Raw genomic sequence first — 10,282 nt, forward strand, 5'->3', positions numbered from 1 at the left:
ACAGAGAAAAAAAAACACTATCACTACAGCAATTGCCTAATACTGCATTTAAAATTTCATATAGGCATCATAGCAGCAATCCAAAAAGTGTCAGGGAGTTTTTCTGTTGAATTCACGAGTTGCTAAAATTCACAGTAACTGCGAATCACAGTGTGATGAATCAAATCCTTGAACAATGTGCAGCATGGGGAGAGGATTTCTGCTAAGTGTGCTCTGCAGATAGAAAAGTTGTTTTAGCATAAGTACTGTCAGATTTAAAGCAATAAAAATACCACAGGACATCCCTCTGCAACTTATTGAACCGTGTCATGTCAACTGTTCGGATCAATGTGACAGTGGCAGCTTTCCTGGCTCCCAAATCTCTAAATTGCCCCTCACTTAAGTTTTACAGAAATAAAGCAGCAGGTAAGACTTAAACAGCTGGTCAAATCCCCACAAAGGTATGAGGTAAGTTATCAAGCCTCCGCTCAGGAGCAGCAGCGTACTGTAACGTCACACACAACAAACAGTGCTATCCGTGGTGCTGAAAAAAGCTCTGGTATTAAGTAAGACTCATTAAAAATCAATTCCATCTCAGTTCGGAAACAGGCACAATACAAAAACAAAAAATTTTAGTGCTCCCCCTGAATATGTCAGGTAACACTTTCAGGGAGTGGAGCTCCTCTTAGCTCCCCAATAATTCAAACCCTGGCCTGGTACAAAAATGATTTCGTTTGGAAGAGCTAATTTCAATAATCTTACAAACTGAACAGGGGTGAATTTTCTCATCACTCAGTAGTTTGAAAGATGTTACAATTGCAAGTTCTGCATGGTAAGTTCTGACAATGGTTATTGTTGTAAACCTCCCAGAAAAAAAAACAGAAAAAAACACACACAAAACTATGTGCAGCTCTATCATTTTAGCAAATAACTCACAAGAACCAACAAGAACTTGGTATTAACAGACATTTAGAAAATAGGCTTTATTCAGGGCCAAAAAGATGATTGATGCTCCCTCAATATATGAACATTGTTTAAATTAATTCTGTTTACATGCCTCAGTATTTATAAGTATGTCTGTCTCCTTTTGGGCTACTTTCATATTTCTTTTAACCCTAGAACACTATCGCTAAAATTAGTAACACCATCCCTAACGCCGGGTGATTTTTACCCGATATAATATACCCAATAAAAAAGCACTTGCCATCAAAATATGTCAAAATATCACAATGCATGACAAATCAGTGTACTGTTCTTTTGTTTTCAACTGTGCCATGTCTAACAAAATCAAAAATAGGAGCATGAGAGGACCAAAAAATGCTCAAAAATGACTGGAAAATTAGAAATTTGAGAACAAAAAATTACTAAAAAAACAAAAAACAAACAAACTGGAGACTTGGTCTTTGGTCCACCCATTCCAGGGGCATTTGAGACTTCCCTGGTGAAGACACAGTCTCCTTGACACAAGAACACACAGAATCTCTCCCATTTTCTTTATCTAAGAAGTACTTGACTGGTTTCCTGTTAGGCATGTTTTTTTGTCTTTCTGTAAGACTGCTTGAACTTCACCTGATGGTGATCTTGCTAGGTAATGCAGCTCTTAGCTGAACAAAGACTGTGCACAGTTGATTAGATAGTTAGCTAGCTAGCTAGCTACAACGTATACAACGTAGCCTTAAGCCATAAAAAAAAGGAATCTAGGCAGTAAACAATTGCTAAGTTAAATTAACCTTCGTTATGTGTCACTCATAGGGATGGGTACCTTTCACATTTGAAACGATATGGTACCGATGCCCGGTACCTGGCAACCGGTACTGGTACTCAACGGTACCAAGTTTCGGTACTTTTTTGTGTTTATGTGGTTAAAAATATCGTTTTTTTAAATAATGAAATATTTTTAAAAAATTCAATTTGACAAATGTATTCTTTAATATATAACCTTGTAATGCTGTGTTCATGTCCAGCATGGAAAATCTCCTACTCTTCCACTCCCTCACGGTCACAAGTATGCATTTAGGTACCTAAACATGGTACCTTTTGGGTTTACATGAATCGGTACCCGGTACTTTTGACAGAATTCGGTCGGTACCTATAAAAGTACCTAATTTGGTAACCATCCCTAGTTACTCACTAGCTGGGATGCCAGAGACACCAATCCTGTGACAGGATGAGGCAAAGAAAGGACAGTAAATAGGCCTATAGCAGCCCTGAGTGTTGTCACCCGTGAAATACAATGAAATCACCTGATTTTATACACTAACACTAACTTACTTTACCCACTGCCACTATTGCCGGGTGAAAAATCACACCAACATGTGCCTGTAGGTAAAAGCAGGTTTTGGATAAGAGAAACACTCATGCCTTTAAAGATGTCAAAGAAGATACTGAAGCAACCCAGGGACCCATGACTCTCAGAAAAACGCAACATAATGAAAATAATGTGAACATGTTTGCCTGGGTGAAAATCACCCGGGTATAGTGTTCTATGGTTAATATGTGTTTTCAGTTGAAAGAAACAGGTGTATTTGATATTAGTTTCAACAGGCAGATGCTACAGAGTATGTAAGTGCTACAGCAACAGATTCAATGTGCCTCCTGCCTCAGTTCTTCAGTTAAACAAGCAGCCACCTCGTCCCTGATGAGGCAGTTTGAGGCCCGCTGTGTCACCTTTGTTTTGTTTGTTTATAGCTATTTTAGCTTTAGATGTTTACATAGTATTCGAGTTTTACATTATTGTGCATAGTTATGCAACTTGTTTATTTCTCAGCACTTTATCTGTGCTTAATTGTTTTATGGTCGCTGTCTTGAGTGTTGTTTTGTTCTTTATGTTAAATTAAGTTGCACTGAGCTGTACATTCCTTCTGCTCTACTGCCCCTCAGGGACAAGTAATTACTGTATATATCTCACCAGCTCATCCCATAATTAGCTTTAAAATAATGAGATCTGAAGTAAAACAAAAACAGAAAGTAAGATAGAAGGGTGTAAACAGCAGATTAAGTGCAGGTGTGTGTTGTGTTATTTGAGGGCAAGGCAAGCAAGTATGCCGCTAACAGTATAGGAATCTGCAGGAGCCTTCTGAGAGGGAATTCTTAAGAGGCCTTTTCTCTTCTTTAGCATTAAATTAAAAGTAAATACTGAGGCAGGCAATATGAATGTAGCCATTACTGCCTGGATATCCTGCCAAACAATCCACTTCAAATCTGTATTTCATCAAGATTGCTGCTTTAGTGTTTGTCTCATTAAGGTAATTGGATTTTCAAGCGCTGGGAAATGAAAGGAGAAAACAAAAGAATTATTCCCAATAAAAAAATGGAAAAACAGACAAAGAAAGATGTTCAATTCCAATCCCTTCATTTTCTGCCCGGGCTTAAAGCCTGCATCCCTTTGTCCATTTTTCATGAAACTCTGTGACCTTCCTGTGTCAACATGTCCACATACAGCACCCAGCTACAGAGCTAATCACTCTTCTCAGCAGACGTGTTGTGTCGAGGCAGCATGACTGCCAAACACCACACCTGCCGGCGCATATGCCACCAGGGGTTAAAACATCCTCGAGACAGCATTACTGAGAGGAGACAGCAGACACACACACACACACACACACACACACACACACACACATACACACAGGAAGTAGCTGCAGGGTCCACATATCTGTCACTGATCACATCTGCCCCTCTGTGAGCATCTTGATGCTTTCACACTGGACGGCGTGTTCGTTTTTTTTCCAGTGCACATTGAGAGATGAGGCGACCGTCTATAAAATGTGCAGTAAGCCATAACAATTATGAGAAACACACTGAGACATGGACATTAAAAAGCGCTGACCAATTAAAGGTGACCAGAGGTTAAGAAGGCCGGTCAGGAAATTATGCTAACATTATGACTTGGATTAAATGTCATACAATAACAATAACCTCCAGCAAATGACTTGTTAGGTTTTGACATGGGGTGGCTGACACTCTGGAAGGAGGACATGGACTCAGGTCTTTTAATTTGATGTGGAGTGATGGAGGAGTTTGGGAGCAGGCCAGAGGACAGATGATTATTTTTTTCACCACCTGCCCTGGACAGCAACTGTCATGGTCACCAGAGTTATTGGCGTGGAGATTCCGTGACACCTTTAACCAGGTAACACTGAGGCTGTTTTCCTGCAGGGACTGGATGAAAGTTTTAACCTCACCTCTATTCAGACATAACCATGCTGTTGTACTTACTTACTAACAAGGGGTAACATCACCTTTTTTTTTAACAGCTGGTAAATCTCAGAGTTGCAGTTTCTTTCACAATTGTTATCAGTTAATCAACCACGTCTAGACTGGTCTGCGACTCAGAATGTAGCGAAAGGTCAGAAACCCAGTGGCGAGCTAGTTGGCAGAAATAAAGTACAGAGTGCCAGACTTTTCTTTGGCCAAGAAGTGGCTAAAAGCTTACACTGGTTCACTTAACTTTAGAAGACGCCTTGCCAGACAGCACAAGATGTAAACATTCAGTAACGTATAGTACAAGAGAATTATTTTTAGAAAAAAGGAAGCAAAAATAACTAATCCACAAAATGCGATGCAAGACGCCACACAAAAACACCATGAAAAGTGGTTATAGGCATTCAAACTGCTCCTAGTCCTCAATGCATGGCTAAATCATTAATATTCACCTTAATACCCAGCTAGTTTTTATGTGTTTACCATAAACTGTATAGACATGGACAAGGTCTCCCTGATGTCAACCGTCTGTTTCTGAAACAAAAGATGAAGCACATCGGCTATAGCGGCCATATTGGTAGTGGCAAGGGCTTCGTGTACAGCTATAGGGCGCCTGTCTGTCATGTTACCCTGAGCTGTGCCTCTGATTGGGCAAGCTTGGGATATTAATATCCTCTGAACAGCCGAGTTAAAAAAAAGCCTATACAGTGTGTGCTGATAGTAAAATACGTGACTTAGACAGGAGACGTTTGTTGGACCAGGCTGTAAATAGATTAACTTCTGCTTTGAAAACAGCTTTTTTTGGCTTGGTGTGTATGTAACTTCCATTACTTCCGGAGCCAGCCTCAAGTGGACACTGGAGAAACAGCAGATCTTAGCACCGTGTCATATTCTTAGACCGGAGGTTGCCGCTCTGTTTTTACCTGTAGGCTCCCTCCCTTCTTGCCCTCTGATTTTAACTCCAGAATCAAGACAGGGAGCAAAAAATTATGGGCGTAACACTTATGATGTATTGCGCATGCACAGAACCACAAAGTAGCAAACTGGTTGTGTTTGCCGTGGTGATTTTACACTGTTATTCCTGTGTGTGTGTCTCGGACACCCTGGTTGTATCATTTGCACAAATAATTTCAGCTGTTAGCAGCTTGTAGCATTTTGATGCTAACAAGTGCTAGGTCCAATGTTTCTTGCAAGGACAAGAGAAGAAGGTGAGGATGGCGGGCTGGTTCTCAGGTGTGAGCTCAGAAGTGACGACATTGACCTGTTCTTTTATCCATCGTTATTGGTAATGTAAGATCTATCTCTAATAAGATGGACCAACCAGAGGCCAGAGTAGCATTTTGCTATTCACAGACATAGCTGTTGGCGCACATCGGACATGAACGGCACAAAGGAGGATTTCACCTGCTGTAAGTGGACGGGATAAAGGAAATTGAGAATAAGTAAACTGGTGAAGGACAGTTCAGTGCTGGACTCTGTGGAGGACTGGAGAATTATGACCAAGCTGTTGTCTCTGATGGACTTTTTTTTCCTAGTTGATACTCATTATATTATTCTGTGTATTTATTCTTGACTTTTTACACTATACAACATTACTTACTTGTATTGCTGCTGTGACTGAATTTTCTTTCAGGGATAAATAAATTCTATTCTATTCTATTCTATTCTATTCTATTCTATTCTATTCTTCTTTAGTGCTCATACATTGACCGTGTATGCAGCCTGTGATGGTTGTTCCTGTTCTTTTTTCATGATCTTACTATCGGTTGTTATTTACTGAACTTGTCAGTTTTTTCTCTGGCAATTTCTTTGAGCTGTGCTTTGAGTTCTGTCCACATGCAGTTGGAGAGGATTGTTGTTCACATTAGGATCCTGGCTCAAACTCCCTCTGCTGTTGCTGTTGTTGATGTGTTTACACCCATTGCTCTCCTGGTAGTGCCAGGCCGGCTCATTGGACAAACCGCTGGAGATTTCTGCAGAACTTTGGATGTTTAAGACTCACAGGGATGCAGAGGAGGCAGAGACCACAGAAGAAGAGAGAGAAGAGAGCTGGCGCAAGACAACAGAGGAGACAGAGATGTGTCTGGCCTCTTTCATCATGTGGATATGATGTGTGAAACAGAAACATTGCTTCATCAGGATATTCCTGACCACATTGTGACTGACAAATTATTTCTAATTCTTCAAATAAGTACAGGTTTGAAGAAGGACAATCATTACTGATCACTGCTTTATCTTTGAGTTTGCAGCAAATCTCGTCAATCAGTCCATTGACTGAGTCATGTTGATTAAGTTGATAAATCACTCTGTAAATTAACCATATATTGCCTAACCTATCATATTTAAAACACAAGTTTCAAACTTCTATATATGATATATGAAAACAAAATCCTTAAAAAAATGGGTTTTTTTTTTTTTAAATCTCTTTTGAGGGTGATCATTTCACTACAGACAGCTGAATTTGTATTTTCGATCTTTTCATATTGGTTGCTATCAAGAAATCACCCACACACTTTTATTTGCGAAAATCATTGTTAATTTTCATGACATCAGCATTAATAGCATCAACATCAAGCATAATAACACAAAATAACATCAAAACTTTCACTCATATTTTGAAAGTATTTTCTGTATCAAAATAATGCATATTTGCTAAAAACTTTACTAAAAAGTTGCCAAAACCGCCCAGTTTTTCAAATGTGATAATGTTAATTATATCATTAACAAAATGATATAGCAATACGTTTGTGGATTTTGTAAATAGGGTTTAAAAAACATTTTATTTCAGAAAGATTCAAATTTTCTGGCACTTTTTTAAATTTTATTTCATTTTTTGATGGGTTGTGGTTTTAAGGGTTTACTGTGTATGATTTGCAGCTACTTTACATTCATTGGACTTAAAGCCAGGACCATATTAACAGCAGTAAAGCTTTCCACCACAAGCTTGACCTCAGATGCCCTCATGATGATTTATGATTTTATTAAAAAAGTAGTAAGTATATACATATAATATAAATGCAAGTAAGGTATCACTTAACTTTAGAGGTGTGCAAATTTCATCACACTTAGGTAATGATTGGACAAAGTTTTTTCTTATTTCTTTGAAATTAGCACATAATTTCTTTAAAATAACGTCCAAATTTATTGTCACAAGTCTCAGTTGGTAGGTTACTGATTTTTCTAGTTTCTTTGAAATTTACTCCAAATTGAAGGTAAGAAGGTGACTAAGCAAATAATCTATTTGAAATTAAATCACAACCCACCACAAAATGTTTTTAGACGTATCCCAACGTTTCTGCTGTTTCCAGAGAAGCAGGTGATAAATAGCTGCTTAGTTCTTGAATACAGAAGTTAGGTTTATTGTTTCCTCTGATAATTACCTTCGAAATGTGAAGTGAATAATTCAATTTCCCAATAGGCAGTTGATAGTTAGCTATTTTTATTTAATTTCACCGAGTTCTTTAGTACCCAGTTTGTTGAGATCACATGCAAAATGATATACCTTTATGATTAGGCCTATAATGTTTTACATGATACAACTGAAGACTTCAAATGTAATATTCACAAAGAGTGGGGTTGTAAATTGACCTTACATGATTGTGATATACACTGTGGGTACGGGCTCACTGCAAAACAAAATCTGGCCAGAAGTTATGTGCTAGTTTTCACCAAATTCTCATGAAATTTTGGGGTCATTTCAAAGAAATAAGAAAAACTTTGCCTAATTATTACTTAAGTGTGATGGAATTTGTGTACCTTTAAAGTAAAGTGTTATCCAAATAAACATAAAAACATAACTATAAATATTAAAGTTGATAAATTAATAAAAGAAGAAAAAAGTTTTGATGATGATGTTTTTCAAAAATATTTTAAATAGACTTTTAAAATGATAATTAAAAAAATATTGATGATGAATAAATATATAAGTAATGACTAGTGAGAAAATTTACCCCTCATTTTTGAGAAAATATCTTTTCCTTTTTTTTTTCAGCCATAATTCACTCCGTATTGATTAATGAACAGTTTTCTGGTTCCAGCTTCTTAAATGTAGGGATTTGCTATTTTCAATTTATTTAAGACAGCCAGGAGGACTCTTGGCAAACTGAAGAGCTTATTTTGTGCTATCAGAAAAGGTGACAAGCTTGTTTTGCACATTATTTTGACAAATTACACAATTAAAATTGGGCAGATTAATCTAGACTTGCAGCTCTACAGCCTTTTCCTCTACTTCATCCCTTTTGCGATCCCTGCTCCCTCCCTGTCTCATACTCCACTCTAATACAGGAGACATCTGTACACTGCTCCCAGCCTGTCCCATATTTATGCGTACACATGTCTGGCAACAGCATCACCTCGCACTCAATGTCAGTGGTCACTTCAGCAGATGCTGGGAACAGTTTAATAATACAATAACATGGAGGGGAGCCAGCGTTGCTCTGGATCAAAGCGTAACCCAGTTTAGTGATTCTCTGCTGTCATGTAGGTCAGGCCTCATGCAAAAATGATCCGTCTCTCTCGTTTCTTGTCCGTCAGAAATCGGGGCTAATACAAGAGGAATAAAAAAAGCTTTGCTGGAAATTAATAGGAGCTCATGAATAGGTAGCTTGCCTTGAACTGTTAATGAGAGGGAAGTCTGTTTTACTGAGCAGATAGGGAGAAGCCAAAACCCATGAAGAGTTTCGTTTGACAACTAACCAGCCTGTTTTACATTATTCATCCCTTTCGAGGCTGTGCTTACACCCAATAACCTATTTTATCTCCCAGTGTTAGTCCTTGAAGTCTTGTTTCTTGTTTTTCCACTCCAGTATTCATATCAAACCTTTACCCCCCGGGCGGACGCTGCAGTGGAAATAAAGAGCCATCCGTGCCTGGTATCAGACTTTCTGTAAACTGCGTGCACAAATTCAGATACCCAGAAGAAGCGGGGATGTCTTTGTTTTTCTAAATACAGCGCCCAGGAGGGGCTGGTTTCTACTATGAGAAGAATAAGAAAAAGTTATTACTGAGGCACAAGTTACAATTCATCACAAGATGTTGATGGATTGATGCATTAAATGTTGGGATTTGAACAGGAAAAGATAAAACAGAACTGCCTTTCTCCCAAAGAGGATTTTATCATTTTGATTTTTTTTTTTGTGAGGAAGTACACAGACAACTTTGTGTCATTCTAAAGTTGTTAACCATCATCTTTACAATCATAGAGGCCTACATAGATTGTAACCTGTGTTTATTTTGATTATTCATTGCATGAGCAAGATAATGTCTAATTTAATGGATGCAAGATCTCAGCTTGTGCGCATTAGACATTATCAATAATCCTAATCAATACACGCAAGAGCTTAAAGCTATCGTCTCCGATCTGAAACCCAGTTTGGCTGATGAGACACATTAAAAAATGCAGCCTGCGTTATTTTGGCTCCACTAACAGCCAAGACACTGTTTGTGATATATGCAGAGCACTGTTGCTGATGGAGTTGTTCAAATTAATAGATATGGTTATGAAATAAGTAACAAAATGAATACATGCTTCAATAAATAACCAAATGAGTGCACTTGAAGTTATAATATGTGTATCAAGGAGATAATCTTACATAAACAAAAAAGCCTAGATTTATTCAGGTAAGGCTCCCTAAGGAATTGACTATTTTAAGTGGATTACAAACACCAGTTGTTATTAAATTACACAGAATAATTTCAACAGTCATGGTCAGTCAAGAAAACTATGTACTATAAAAGATAAACAAAAAATAGCATTTAATCTAATCTTAATGAAATAGTGTACTGGCAATATCAATTTAGTGATACAATTTAAAATGTTTTTTTTTCTTTTTTTTAGATTTACCAGCTACATTATATATGTTTCCATTAAGTATCGGTATCATCGATACCAGCCTCAGTTTTACTCAGCATTGGATCAAGAAGGAAAATGGTGGTATCGAACATGTCATCTTGCTCAGCCTCAAGTGAGGTCTCCACGAAAACTGCTCCCCCTGGTGGCTGGCTGCAGTGTAGGTCAAAAAATCTGTCTCTCCAGTCATTCAAGATGGGCTGTGGTCAAACTTTAAAGAATTAATACACCAAATAGAAATGTTTCTCACGG

This window comes from Halichoeres trimaculatus, unplaced genomic scaffold, assembly GCF_033239565.1.
Source record: "Halichoeres trimaculatus isolate MK-OKI-2021-1 unplaced genomic scaffold, fHalTri1.1 fHalTri1_scaffold_23, whole genome shotgun sequence".
NCBI classification, from domain to species: Eukaryota; Metazoa; Chordata; class Actinopteri; order Labriformes; family Labridae; genus Halichoeres; species Halichoeres trimaculatus.